Below are 16,230 nucleotides of genomic sequence, written 5' to 3'. Positions count from 1 at the left end.
TGAAATGTCTTTAAAACACATGCCAATGATACACTTACACTCAGCCATGGTTGTAATTTGGTGTAATTCTAGTAAATATACACTCACCAGCCACTTTATATGGTACACCTGTCTAACTGCTCATTAATGCAAATGTCTAATCAACCAATCACATGGCAGCAATTCAATGCATTGAGGCATGTAGACATCGTCAAGACGATCTGCTGCAGTTCAAACAGAGCATCTGAATGGGGAAGAAAGGTGATTTAAGTGACTTTGAGCGTGTCATAGTTGATGGTGCCAGACAGGCTGGTGTGAGTATTTCAGATTTTTACGAGCAACCATCTCTAGGGTTTACAGAGAATGAGAAAATATCCAGTGAGTGGCTTTTCTGTGGGTGCAAATGCCTTGATGCCAGAGGTCAGAGGAAAATAGCCAGGCTGGTTTGAGTGATAAAAAGGTACAACGTTACAGTCAAGGTCGCAGAAGAACATCTCTGAATGCACAAAATGTGCAACCTTGAAGTGGATGGGCTACAACAGCAGAAGAGCACAACGGGTGCCACTTCTGTCAGCAAAGAACAGTAAACTGATGCTACAATTTGCATGTTACACCAAAATTAGACAATAGAAGATTGAAAAAAATGTTGCCTGGTCTGATGAGTTTCAATTTCTGCTGTGAAATTCAGATGGTAGGGTCAGAATTTGCCATAAACAACATGAAAGCATGGATCCATCCTGCCTGTCAACACAGTTCAGGCTGGTAGTGGTGGTGTATTGGTGTGGGGGATATTTTCTTGGCACAATTTGGGCACATTAGTATCAATTGAGCATTGTGTCAACGCCACAGCCTACCTAAGTATCGTTGCTGACCATGTCCATCCCTTTATCACCACACTGTACCCAACTTCTGGTGGCTACTTCCAGCAGGATACCGCACCATGTCATAAAGCACGAATCATCTCAGACTGATTTCTTGAACATGACATTGAGTTCACTGTACTCAAATGGCCTCCACAGTCACCAAATCTCAATCCAACAGAGCACCTTTGGGAAATGAAAGAATGGGAGATACGCATCATGTATGTGCAGCCGCCAAATCTGCAGCAACTGTGTGATGCTATCATGTCAATGTAGACCCAGATCTCTGAGAAATATTTCCAGTGTCATGTTGAATCTGTGTCACAAAGGATTAAAGCAGTTATGAAGGCAAAAGGGGGTCCAAACCGGTACTAGTCAGGTGTACCTAATAAAGTGGCCGGTGAGTGTACACAGTATTTATGGTAGTTCCAGTGTTCAATATTAGATTTTTTTCTCTTATTTTTTTTATATTAGACAGCAGTGAGTGAATGTAATCCTTATCTTCTGTACTTTGAAATACAATCGTGTAGGATAAGAAAGTCTGATTGATCAAAAAGCTACTTTTTAATTAAAACGCCTGTTTTCTTGAGACTTTTCTTGGAGCAGCGCAGCATAGAGTTTGTTTTTCTCATTTCTCAGCAGGATCTTGAGGATTCGGAAGCCATACGGCCGTTTGTGTTTAAAGATTTATTGTGTGTGGAGTCTGAAATGTTCCCTATTGCTATCGTGTCACCGTAAAGCCGCCAGGTGCTGGCATGTTTGCTGAGACATGGGGAGATTGTTCCTTTGTATGTCTCCTGCGTGGAGCTCTGTGGACATTGGCGTAGGAGAGGATCGGGAAAAAAGGGGGACAGAGAGCGATTGAGCTAAGAGGATCGATCCCTCACAGCGTGCGTCAGACCGCATGTTATTTTTACACCTGTCAGGTACAATGCACAGGTACGGTTGGCGCCAAGTAGGAAGTACCGGTGGCCATGGAGACTGTCAGTGAATCTAGGGCACGGTTTTGAATGTGTGTGATCTCGTGAAGCGACCATGCTATCATTCTTGCGCACGCTGAAAAAACCAAACAAACTAAAAAAAAAAAAACAGTCCAAGCAATAAGCCACAAATCATCCCACCCGTAAACAGCACTGCATCATGGAAAATACACACCTCATCCATATAACTCTAACCTGAAAGATTTAGAGTGCTTTAGCATATGCAGAAACTCAATCTGCCGCATCGCCTTGCCATCCATCTCATTTGCCTTCCTTCTTCAACACTCTGTCTTGATACTTGTTTTCTCGTTTTCAGTACAATCCTGAATATTTATATTCTATATTTAGGTGTGAAAAAATGTGTCTGGCTTCTGGAAACGAAAAAAACTACAAACTATTTTATGTTTTAATTCAACTGTAATCAAGCTACTGTTTTGTATTTATCAAAATATGAGTAAGTTTAAGTTAAATAAAGAGTTAAAGGGTTATGCCGCAGTCACACTTGAGTTTAGGCATGTCAAATTCTGTCATATGTCACTGCAAAAATGGGCGTGATTAAACCAGTGGCGGTTCTAGGAGGGGGCAGGGTGTCAACAAGCTTGGCCCCTTCTCCGGCCTACCTAAATTTGGATGCTTATTTTTGTCACAACTAAAATGCCACGGAGAAGCGAGATCAGTCATTGGTGGTAGACGGAGCTATGACTGAGGCTTCTCTCTCGCGCTCTCAGTATATATATGGTCCTCCGGTTTCTTCCACAGTCCAAAGACATGCGGTACAGGTGAATTGGGTAAGCTAAATTGTTTCTAGTGTATGGACGTAAATGAGTGTGTATGGATGTTTCCCAGAGACGGGTTGCGGCTTCATTCTGCAGTGGCAACCCCAGATTAATAATGGGACTAAGCCGAAAAGAAAATGAATGAACATATATATATATATATATATATATATATATATATATATATATATATATATATATATATATATATATATATATATATATCCATGCGTAATATCCAATGGCCAGAACTTTTTTTTTCAGTCCAGAGACTGTTGTGTACACTAAGATTTTATATAAAAATTCCTTTTATTGTGTGATTTGACTAAAAAGTGCTCATGAATGAGGATTTTATCAATTCAAATAAAAAAAAGTGGCTTGGATTCGGAAAGAGTATTCCATACATTACAACTTATCAAGTGGATGGGGCAGAAAGTACAGTGCGACCGCGTCTTTAGTTTCACCCCAAAGTGACAGCTCCTTTTTAATTACCCAACCTTGTGTTGTTACAATTCCCTGAGATCTTCGTTTATGACCTGAGATCTTTATGATCCCTGAGATCTTCGTTTGCTACATATGACTAAGCATAAATTAGTTATTTACAGCAATTGAAGCATAAGCTAATCGTTACACCTGCTTAACATGTAGGATGTAAACATTAACAAACATACATGGAAATCATCATATGTCATTTAATCACATGCTTTTATTGGTGTTCATTAGTAGTCATTAGTGTGTTTATTGGCGTCACATTCCATATGTATGAACATTGTGCACAAAATAAAAGCATATTGACAATTAGTAAAGTGAATAAATATTAACATAACACTGGAAAGGCACCAGTGCTCATTGGTGACACTTTACAATTAGGTTGTATTATTTAATGTAGAATGCATTAACTAACATGAACAAACAATCAACAATACATTTATTACAATATTTACCCATGTTAGTTACTGTTGGTTGGTTGATTGATTGTTAGTTGTTCATTGTCAGTTCATGTTAACTCATGGTGCATTAACTTATGTAAACATGCATGAATTTGGATGTTAATAAGGCATTAGTAAATGTTTAACTATGAATAATTGCTGTACAAGTATTTTTCATTATTAGTTCATGTTAGTTTATACACTAACTAATGAAATTTTATTGTAAAGTGTGACCTGCTCATCAGATTGTATAATGAAATAGAACATGAATAATGATTCATTCCCAACAAGTAAATGAGTAGATTTATGAGTAAAAAAAAAAAAATCATATACAGTTGAAGTCAGAAATTCTGTGAAAAAGTCCTTGCTCTGTTAAAAAAAAAGGCTAATAACTTCAACTGTACACTCACTGGCCACTATATTAGGTACACCATAGTATTACGGGGTTAGAATCCCTTTTGCCTTCAGAACTGTCTTAATCTTTCGTGGCATAGATTCAATAAGATACTGGAAATAATTCCAGAGATTTTGGTCCATATTGACATGATGGCATCACACAGTTGCTGCACATTTATAACGTAAATCTCCCGTTCCACCACATCCCGAAGGTGCTCTATTGGATTGACGTCTGGTGACTGTGGAGGTCATTTGAGTATAGTTAACTCATTGTCCTGTTTAGAAACCAGTCTGAGGTGATTCGTGCTTTATAACATGACACGTTAATCTGTTAGAAGTAGTCACCAGAAGATGGTTACACTGTGGTCATAAAGGGATGGACATGGTCAGCAACAATACTCAGGTTGGCTGTGGCATTGCCATGATGCTCAATTGGTATTAATGGGTCAAAGTGTGTCAAGAAAACATCCCCCACACCATTACACCACCACCACCACCAGCCTGAATCATTGATTGTTGATACCAAATTCTGATTGATTTGAATGTTGCAGCATAAATCGAGACTCATCAGACCAGGCAATGTTTATAAAATCTTTTATTGACCAAATTTTGGAGCGCCTGTGCCAATTGCAGCGTCAGTTACCTTTTCTTAGCTGACAGGAGTGGCACCCGGTGTGGTCTTCTGCTGCTGTAGCCCATCCCCTTCAAGGTTGGACGTGTTGTGATTTTAGAGATGCTCTTCTGCATACCTCAGTTGTACCGAGTGGTTATTTGAGTTACTGTTGCCTTTCTATCAGCTCAAACCAGTCTGTTTTTTTTTTTGTTTTGTTTTGTTTTTTTTTACGGACCATTGTCTGTAAACCCTAGAGATGGTTGTGCATGAAAATCCCAGTAGATCAGCAGTTTCTGAAATACTCAGACCAGCCTGTCTGACATCAACAATCATACCACGTTCAAAGTCACTTGCATCACCTTTCTTCCCGATTCTGTTGCTCGGTCTGAACTGCAGCAGATCATCTTGAGCATGTCTACATGCCTAATTTGCGTTAACGAGCAATTCCACAAATACTGCATAATTTTTAACATGTAACTGCATATGTGAAGCTTTGAAAGGGTTTACCCTGACATTGATAAAGAAGTACACATACAATAACCAAATCAGTTTTGTCAGGGATTAAAAAGCAATAATATCACTTTTAAAGAGAATTTGAAAATGCTAAATTGCTTTTTTTCGTACAGTCAAGCCTCTACTTCAATCTACTTTTTGGGCCAGTTTGAGTTTATCTCTCCATATTTGTTTTGTGTGAAACTTTGTCAAGGCTGGAGACCCAATGTCAGTCGCCGGGTTCCCTCTGCGATAGCATCTCGCTGTCTGCTCGTATCGACCAAAATGGATGTTTTATGGCAGGTCAGGACTTTACCGGCTGCCTTGGCGATTTGTCTTCAACCAACCAGAGCTAACAGAACATCAAAGCTCAAATGATTGGTCTGGTATGACAATCGGGATTTCAGACAAGCCTTTAGTCAGCAGCAGCAGCAAACCAGGGATTTCAGCCATTCGGAGACATCTTCAGACTTCAAGATCATCCACACACTCCTAACCAGACCGGGCAGCCTCTGTTTCCCAGAATGCCTGTCAGGCCATCTTTTATATCGTTTTGTCCTGCCAATTTGAATCCACTATGTTGTGTGCATTTTCGCGTGACATATTGTGCTGCTCTGTGATTCACGCATTGGAGATATTGGAGATATGCCGAGGGATATGAAATTGTATTGATCATATTGTCTGTTTTGGTATCTTCTCAGAGACTGCTACCGTGCTTATAAACAGATTAGATTGAGCGAGGAATACACATTGACTGGGATGTCTCATTAGTTGCTGAAAATCAAAATATGAGAAAAGAAAACCAAGAATTTGTTAGTTGACTGATGCTGATGTTGGAAGTTTTTTTTTTGCAAGCCAAGATGATGTGGGAAAAAAGTTTGAGTGTAGAAAACTAAAAAAATGAAGTTCCACACTAATCTTTCATATTGTGTTAACACAAATCGATTAAGCTAACTTAATTGGTTTTAGAAATGTTGGTGATTGAACATAAAGTAATTAAGTTGTCCCAAAGAAATGAATAATTGTGTTAATTCAGGTCATTTTAAATGAGTAGTTTGAATTAATGATCTAGACACAAAGTCTAAAGCGCACAGTGCAAAAGCATTAAGGGCATGACCGACATTAAGGGTTCATTCATGTTGGCCCAACAAAAATCGATCAAGTTAACTTAATTTTTTTTTTTTTTTTTTTACAAATATAAGTGGATTGAACATAAGACAATTTAGTTGTTCCAAAAAATCTCAATAATTGTGTAGTTTCAGCTCATTTTAAATAAGTAGTTTGAACAAGCAGCAAAAAATCATTATTTTTTGTGTATATTGTTTCATCATATGTTTTCATCATAAATAATAATGACAAAAAACGATAAAGCAGTTTCTTAAACACAATATCAACCTATTAAAATAAAAATAAAAAAAGCTGAAAGATCATGTGACATCATATATTTACCATCACTCATATACACTTAAAGTCGGAATTATTAGCCCTCCTGAAGTATTATTCCCCCTGTACATTTTTTCCCAATTTCTGTTTAACAGAGAGAAGATTTTTTTTTAACGCATTTCTAACAACTGATTTCTTTTATATTTGCCATGATGACAGTACATAATATTTGACTCTATATTTTTTTCAAGATACTAATATTCAGTTTAAAGTGACATTTACATTCTTAATTAGGTTAACTAGATTAAGTAGGCAAGTGAGGGTAACTAAGCAAATTATTTTAACATGATGATTTGTTTTGTAGACATGTCACAATCATCTTATCCTGGCAGATCGCTGGCAAACCCGCAGATCTGCAAATCCACAAATCCGCCAGTTTAAGGACTACAAGTCATGCACCGCTCACACACACCTGTTCCTCATTGTGTTGATCACACACAGCTGCTCATGAACTAATTTCAACGACTATTTAAACATCTCACACACACACACACACACACACACACACACACACACAGCTAGGCTGAATCTTGTCAAACTGTCTTTGTGAAGATTACAACGAGTTTTCTGTTGCCTTGCCTTATGAACCTCGCTTTGTTTGAGTATGTTGTGTGCTGCCTTTTTTTGACTACAACTCTGGAGTTGCCTGATACATCTGTTTGCTCCTGATTGTGCCCGTTGCTTGTCTGACCATTCTTAATAAACCTGCATTTGGACAAATTTCAAAAATATTTTATTTTGATTATGTTTTTTAAATAAATTGGGCTTATACTTAATATATTTTCATATATTTTTACCCCAATTGAATACATAAAACACTTATTTTACTACACTGGGTTACATTTTCGGACAAGAAAAATGTTTCCAAATTTTAAAAAGCTTATACTTTACTATTCTTTTCTTTATCATTTTAATTAAAAAAAAGATCTCTAGACTGGTTACTGTGGATTAATTTGAACTAAATTGTAAAATACAGTGAGACCAAACCAGACTGACAGTCTCGCCACTGCCTCGACTGCATGTTCTCCAGTCATGTCCAAACTGTTCCTGTCACTGTGATGGAAACTGAAGGCTGAATTTCAGAAAATAGAAAAGGTAAGAGAGAAAGAGTCAAGGCCTAGTATAGAGAGAGAAAAAGAGAGAGAGAGGGTTATGATTGCTGATGATGAAAGCCTGATAAACACAGCGTTTAGGCAGCAGAAAATAAGACATTTGCAGAAGCAGCATCTCTAGGGAGTCCGTCTGCTCTTATGGTCAGTATTTTATTTCACATCTCTCCGGTCCTGGACATAAACACGGGTTTCAAGTGTGCTGTTTATTGCTGTTTGCCTCAGAAGAGCACTCTGACGGGAAGAATAGATTGCACTCTTGAATGCTGTGATTTCCAAACTGTTTCTGTATGATGGGTAATGAAAGGTCCGAATGAATACTATTTTTACCATGACCTCTGTATGACCTTCATTTTAAAATGTATGCACATCGGCTTATATGACAGACTGTCTGATTGTTGATCGTTAATATATTTTTAAAAACCTTGCCCTTTGAACACAGCTTGACCACTTTGAAAGCACTAAAGCGTGCATTTTTATTTTGCACATATTTACCTTTAACACTTTAGATTTAGGTATTTAGTTGTAGAAAACTATTGTTAACCTAAGGCAGAATAGTGCAGAATAGTAACCAAAAAAAAAGTGAAATAGTTTTCACTAAAATATTTATTTATTTATTTATTTATTTATTTATTTATTTATTTATTTATTTATTTATTTATTTATTTATTATTTTTTATTTACAATAATAATAATAATAATAATAATAATAATAATAATAATATTAACAGTAATTATTATTATTATTTAGTATATAATAATATTGTCAAATAATATAAATCATGTTAATAATAAAACCTTATTAATAATATTATTTCTATTATTAAATATTTTGAGATTATTTATCTAATAATAATAATAATAATAATAATAATAATAATAATAATAATAATTTTCGATTATTAAATAATTTTATTATTATTATTATTATTATTATTATTATTATTATTATTAAGTAAATGGTATTAATAATAATATTAATAATAATAATAATAATAATAATAATAATAATAATAATAATAATAGTACAACAATATTATTATGTAATAAAAATTATATAAAATATAATAATGTATTATTTTTAATAATAATAATAATAATTATTAGAAGAAGAAGAAGAAGAAGAAGAAGAAGAAGAAGAAGAAGAAGAAGATGATGATGATGATAAAGGACGACGATAATAATACCATTACTATATAATTTAAATGAATTATATTATTATTGTTGTTGTTGTTGTTAGTTAGTAAATAGAAGTAGTATTAATAATAATAATAATAATAATAATAATAGTAATAATAATGATGATGATGATAATGATGATGATGACAATTATAAAATTTTCATTTCATAGAATATTATTGTTATTATTGTTGTTGTTTATTATCAATGAGGAAAAGAATAATCATTATGATAGCGTAGTTTGAATGCACAGTTTACACCTGCTGATCAAATAAATACCTTTTCATATATTCGTTTATATATAGAAAACAAACAAAACCTTTCACACCACCTCAAACAAATTATCCTGAGTGTTGTCATGTGAAGCTTTTGGAATACGTTTGGTAGAACACAACAGTGATTACATTCTGGTGTTATGGAAACAGCCATCATTGGTATTTTCTTTAATAACTGTTCTTATGGTAACAGGTGTTATTGACAACGTTCACGATTATATAGAATAAAGCCTGACCTTGTTTTTGCATTCATATTCATATTTAGGTGCTCCTGTAGACCTGCTGGAAGGCAGTTAGTCTTATGGAACCAGTTTGTAGTTAATGTTGGTGATGTGTATATATAGTGACAATGACGTATTTGTATGATATTGTTAAACATTGGAGTAAAGTTATTTATGGATTCATTTTTACAAAAAGCCTCATACTGTAGAAATGTATGTAATATATTTTGAGGTACAGTAAGACTAAAAATAGTTTGTTTCCCCAGTTGATTGATTGCATTAAGAATTGCAAATGGACTGTTTCTTGTATTTTTTGTATCATGTTTAAATATGCTAATGAGGTATTTTCATGGAATATGCACTAATTTGCATAGATTTCTTGCACAACAATCTGAGTCATGGATGAGTTCATTTTTTTTTAACATGACAGTCGAAGTGAGTTTTTTCTTGTGAATTCATTTATAAATATTTTATTACATTTTATATATTTTATTTTATTTTATATTTTAGTTATTATTTTGTTTAATTTTTATCTTGTTTTAATTTATTTTATTTTATATTTAGTTTTATATTAGTTTTATATATTTTAATTTAGTTTTTTTTGTTTTATTTGAATTTCACAATCAATATATATATATATATATATATATATATATATATATATATATATATATATATATATATATATATATATATATATAGATAGATATATATATATATATATGTTTTTTTTATTTTATTTGATTATTTTTTATTTGATTATTTTTTATTTTTATAGAAAAAATGTTATATAAATAGAAATTATACATTATAAATACAATACATATACATTATACACATATAAACACTTCTGTGTTTCTGTATTTCACATTCAAGTGTAAAGTAGAAAGACTGAAGATTGCAGATCTGACATGGATGATCCGCTCATCCAGGTGGCGGTTCTCCATGCTTTCCATGACACTGTGCCTCATGTGTCTCCTCTGGTTATACCACATGCCCTGTTTGTAGACTGAACAGTTCAATCTCTGAGATGGAAGTCATCCAGACCTCCCATGAGCTGACCTGCTGAAATTGCGGAGATTGGTTCGTTTAGAATAAAGATGAAGTATTGCCATTATCGAGCGACCCACATGTATTATATGACAAACAAAAATAAATCTTGAAAATATTTGGGGTTGCTGCTCTTTGCATTTGTTGTCAGCAGCCACTTTTGTTGATAACAAAGCACTCTCTGTTATATAGGCACACATTCAAAAAAGAAAAGCGAAAATACCTTTGAATCCTTATATTGGTTTTGAAATGTTTTCCAGAGACTGCTTTCATGTCCGTGGAGGATACGTTGTTTTGTTTTGTTTTGTTTGTTTTTTCAGATTAAATCAGTTGTTATTTTCACCAAAGTCTGGGTTCAGGCCATAATCCTCAAAGAAAAAGCAGCCGTGTTCCAAAACCAAATAAAATAAAAAGTGAAAATAGTGGACATTTAAGGTAGTCGACATTTAAAGTGGATCAAAACAAAGTTGTCCTAAAACTAGAACATTCAAAATACATTGTTTTTGACAACAATTTTCACAGGGCTTTGATCAAGTTCAAGTGTTGACTACTAGGGGTGTGCTTAGACGCTTACTCCATGAGACAAGATGAGACACAAGATTAGGTATAGTCAAATAAAAACTAAAATAGTTTTGCACTTTGCAGTACAATATTTGAATATATCTTCTATTGGATCAGCTGTCACATGTAGACAGTGAGGGAGCGCCAGCACAAAACATCATCTTAGATGAGGCACAAGATTGGCTTGACGCGAACAAGACGAGATGAGTTTTTTTTTAATACTATTTCTTTTGGAATCCTCAATGATGAAATATATGAATGGAAAATGGTCTTTTATTCCACTGCAAAAAACAATGCAAAGCTATTTAGGTGTTTTTTTTTCAACTTGTAATGAATGTTATTTTACTTCTATTTTAATGACCTCTATGTTGTAAATGCCAAGCAAACACTGCATTATTTGATAACATATGAATGGAAATAAAATTTTTATTTAAGTGACATGATGGTAATAGGTTGATTACGGCATTTGCATGTCTGTATAGCACTTTAAAAATGTGACTAAAATAGGAATATTTCACGTCTTAATTTGATTTGTGTTTATGGCGATTATGACTTTAAGCATTTCTAAAGTGCTATTCCATTGTAGGGTTAATTTGTGTGGTGGCAGTTTTAGCAGCGTTTGCTTTAGGAAGTGGCAGCCTTTTGAACTCTGTTCACAAGCATACGAGTGACGCACAACACTGAGGCAGCCCAGAATTCTGAAAACGTACCGCTATATACATTTCTCGAGAGCGCCAAATACATCCCAGTAGCTATGTTTTTTGCAGTTTTTATTTTCGTAAATCCACCAGAGGCCGCTGTGTACGCTTTTTAAGATCTCAAATTTCTCCATGCCATGTGAGCATGCTGTTCTCGAGTAAATCCACCAGAGGCCACTGTCGACTGACTGACTGACTGACTGACGGATCGACTGACCCACCCTCCTCCTTCCCTAAACCCAACCAATAGTGTTTTCAAAAGCACCTATTGACCCACCCACCCACTTCCTTAAACCCAACCGACAGTTTTATAAAGTAATCCAGAAACAGAAAAGCCAATATTACTCGTTTTTGTCTTACCCACTTTCTGAAACTCATTGTTACCCACTTTCTGAAACTCATTTCTCATTGTGGTCTACTTCTCTCTCAAGTCCACCATAGCAGTGAGCTACTGGACAAACTGGTAACAGTGGGAAAGATATCCATATAGAGTTAAGCGCTTAGCTAGTAAGCGTGAAAAGGAACGGCATCCGTAGCAATTATTTTAAAAATGAAATGCAGCCATACATAGCTCTGGCTACATAATTCGTGATCCCCAGAAATGCATATAGGGCAACGTTTTCAGAATGAGCCTATGTTGTCCGATCTTCAGTGGTAAATTCTCCCTCACGCTCCGTTATAACATCACGAGACAACTTTTCAACTCGACAATAAATCTTGTTGCGATTTTTAGTCGCATGAGATCTCGATGATCAACTGTAAAAATGACCAATTTTACCTCTCCCCAACAGGGTAAAACAACAACAATCTAGAATGCATGATTATATGCTGCTATGGCTTTGCAATCAAAAAATGTCATTATAATGAAAATCAATGGGGCCAAAACAGCCACCAACATAACAAAAGGGTAGTCAATTTAAACAATACACAAGGTTTAAAGGCTTTGATCCACTTCAAATGTTGACTACTGTACAGTATGCACACACAATATAATTTGCTATTACCATCCATATAACTCAATGTAAGAACTAGATTTTTTAAACACATGCTTATCTAAAGGGATAATGATGTCAACTGATGATCAACAGTAAAAATGACAAATTTGACCTCTTCCCACGAGGAAAAACACCAACCATCAAAAATGCATGATTATATGCTGGCATGGCTTTCCAATCAAAAATGGCATTATAATGGAAGTCAATAGGGCAAAAACAGCCCCTATCATAACAAAAGGGTAGTCAATTCAAACAATACATTAGGACTTTGATCCACTTCTTATGTTGACCGCTGTATTTACACTTAAACCTGTTCATACTGTACATATTTTATAGTGAATTTTACTGAAAGCATTGACTTCATTGTGTTGCACACTCTGTTTAAATGCGCTGGCCAGTAGATGTGCTCAAAGGAAGGGCAGACACTTTCTTTAGAAAGATATATTCAGACCTGCACACACTAATCAAACCGTGGCCGAGAGGAGCCAAACAGCTTTACCTCCGCCTGTCTGTAAGACAAAGAGTGACCTGAGCGACTGCAGACATGGGTCGTTTGTAAAATCACAGCGAGATTGTTGTGCAGCTTCTTTTAGAGAAGAAAAGTGATCTGAGCTGCAAAGGGACTCTGACTGTGAAGCGTTTTAAACATGGAGCTACACAAACAGGTCTGAGGGAGTGTCTGGAAAGCTTTTTGTAGGAAATGCTAGTGTCGCAATGGTAGAATTTCAGTCTAGACTCAATATTACTTGAAGTACTACAGAAAAAAACTAAGATAACACTGAGATAACACTATAAGTATATAATTGTAATTTAAATCTTCTTTTTTTTTTTTTTAGGATTCTCATACTATAGATCCATCCAAGGTCAAATACTTACATTTTCTTATAATATACATTGCAACATCAGCTTATTTCTCATAATGTCTGAAATGATCCAACCATGTACACTCTAATAAATTTAACCTTCCTATTGTGTTTAAGTCAAATCTGACCAATTTACAACTTTAATCACTCATAAATATTGTGTTTTGCTTCTGATTGACTCAAGGCCTTATGATATCCTCCACACTGTGCATTTGAAAATATAAAAGTGATGGTAACCTCTTTCATTGGATTGTGAGTGTTTTAATCAACCTTGTTACACCTGTGGTGTTCCCGGTCAAAAGTGACCGCCATAGGAAATGAATGGGTATTCAGGCTATATTAATTCATCAGACAGAAAACATCCCCACACACACTACCCCAACGCACTCACTCACTCACTCACTCACTCACTCACTCACTCACTCACTCACTCACTCACTCACTCACTCACTCAAATCACTCAAATCACTCACTCACTCACTCACTCACTCACTCTTCACTCAAATCACTCACTTACTCACTCACTCACTCACTCACTCACTCACTCACTCACTCACTCACTCCTCACTCAAATCACTCACTCACTCACTCACTCACTCAAATCACTCACTCACTCACTTACTCACTCACTTACTCACTTTCTATATGCGATTTGATTGGACAGGAATCACAGGACAGATTTTTCTACTTTAGCGAATCAACATAGAAAAGAAAAAATAAAGTAATGATTGCAGGTTGAAGGAAAGTAGTGGAGTAAAAGGACTGTTACAGCACTAAAAATATACTTAAGGGAAAGTAAAAGTACACATCTTTAATACTAAGTAAATTACTATTCCTGAGAAACACTACTTAATTACAGTAATTAAAGTTTTTGTAATTTGTTACTTTACACCACTGCAGGTAACCAATGGAATTGATAGACTGGCATTATTAAAAGTGATTTAAACCTTGTTTTGATCATGGTTTATTGTGCATTTTGATTTTTGAAACTGTTACATGTGAAACATATATACAGTTAAAGTCAGAATTATTAGCCTCCGTTTGAATGTTTTTTTTTTTTTCTCTTTTTTAAATATTTCCCAAATGATGTTTAACAGATTCAGGAAATGTTCACAGTATGCCTGATAATATATATATATATATATATATATATATATATATATATATATATATATATATATATATATATATATATATATATATATATATATATATATATATATATATATTCGTCTGAAGAAAGTCTTATTTGTCTTATTTCGGCTAGAATAAAAGTGTTTTTTTTTCAACACCATTTTAAGGACAAAATTATTAGCCCCTTTATGCTATATATTTTTTCGATAGTATACAGAGAAAACCATTAATATACAATAACTTGCCTAATTACCCTAACCTGCCTAGTTAACTTAATTAACCTAGTTCAGCCTTTAAATGTCACTTTAAGCTGTATAGAAGTGTCTTGAAAAATATCTAGTACAATATTATTTACTGTCATCATGGCAAAGACAAAGTAAAACAGTTATTAGAGATAAGTTATTAAAACTATTATGTTTAGAAATGTGTTGAAAAAAATCTGCTCTCTGTTAAACAGGAAAAAAGGGAAATAAATAAACAGGGGGGCTAATAATTCAGGGGGGCTAATAATTCTGACTTCAACCATATATATATATATATATATATATATATATATATATATATATATATATATATATATATATATATATATATATATATATATAGTCAGGGCCATTTTATTACTTTTTACATTTCCTCATTTTCAAGAACAAAGCAGGATTGAATCTGCCCTCTTTAACTTAAGCTATTATAGTGATTAAACGTTTTATTAATGTGATGAAATTGAGAACAATTAAGGGCACAATGAAATATCATTTGGTCGATGTTCTTGGAAGTACTGACAGAGTAGTTTTAAGACTTGGCAACTCACAGGCATTGGAGGTGAAAACTAGAAGTCAGAATGGGAGAGAAACAAAGATTACAAAACAATATTGTGGAAGGTGGCAGGCCGGCAATCTAAAAGGCCATTTACTCCACCAGAGAGCTCAGTGGTGTGTGTGTTTGTGTGTGTGTGTGTGTGTACGTGTGGAAAGCCTATCAAAGACTAAGTCATCAAACAGTTCAACAGTTCAGTCTTTTGAGATGTAGTGTATTATTTCTGATGCACTGTCAAGTCCGCCGGGAGCAGTTAATATCGATCGTACGTGTTTACAACTTTGTATGCACGTGCGCACACACCACTTTACTTGGGAAAGAAAACAATATAACCACATTGAAGGGTTTATCTCGCTTTATTTGACGGAAATGAGTAAACAAAGGGCCTGCGGTACATCCTCATAACTTGCAGTATGATAAGCACAATTCACTCAAGCATTATACAAACGTTCATGTATCCGCTAGATCTTGTTCTGTTCAGATCCTCTACCATCCCCAAGAGATTTTGTGTGTTTCCGTTCACTATTTTGAAGTGCTGTTGAATGAGGAAGTCATTCATATGATAATGTTTTCCCAGTGAACTTCAAACCTAACAGGGCACTCTACACAAATGGCTGCTACCTGTAAATCCCCTCAATTAGAGGATAAAGAGGACTTCCTATGTTTGAAGGACCCTCGTTTGTCTGAATGTGACCCTCCTTAAGTATACCTCCAGCTTATGTTTAACAGGCTCTTGGATGTGTATTTAAATGCAATGATTTTGCTGGTACTGTACATAATATAAAGACTATGAGACAAAGGACTTTATTTTAGCAATTTAAACACACGGCAGGTGAACTTAAGGCATGTCTGAATTCTCTT

General features: G+C 34.7%; 1 protein-coding gene and 1 long non-coding RNA gene across 47 annotated transcripts in view; one reads left to right on the top strand and one right to left on the bottom strand.

Moving 5' to 3' along the window:
• Positions 1 to 16,230, top strand: part of adgrb2 (adhesion G protein-coupled receptor B2) — a 554,448-nt gene that overhangs the window by 234,633 nt on the left and 303,585 nt on the right.
• On the bottom strand, positions 11,176 to 13,907 carry LOC147832627 (uncharacterized). Its single transcript, XR_015517151.2, has 2 exons — positions 12,566 to 13,907; positions 11,176 to 12,525 (listed from the first exon to the last, which is right to left on the bottom strand). It is a non-coding gene; the product is annotated as an uncharacterized LOC147832627 (long non-coding RNA).

Source organism: Danio rerio, chromosome 19 (assembly GCF_052040795.2).
Source record: "Danio rerio strain M-AB ecotype USA chromosome 19, GRCz13ab, whole genome shotgun sequence".
Lineage (NCBI taxonomy): Eukaryota > Metazoa > Chordata > Actinopteri > Cypriniformes > Danionidae > Danio > Danio rerio.
This window is presented reverse-complemented; position numbering and strand designations above follow the sequence as displayed.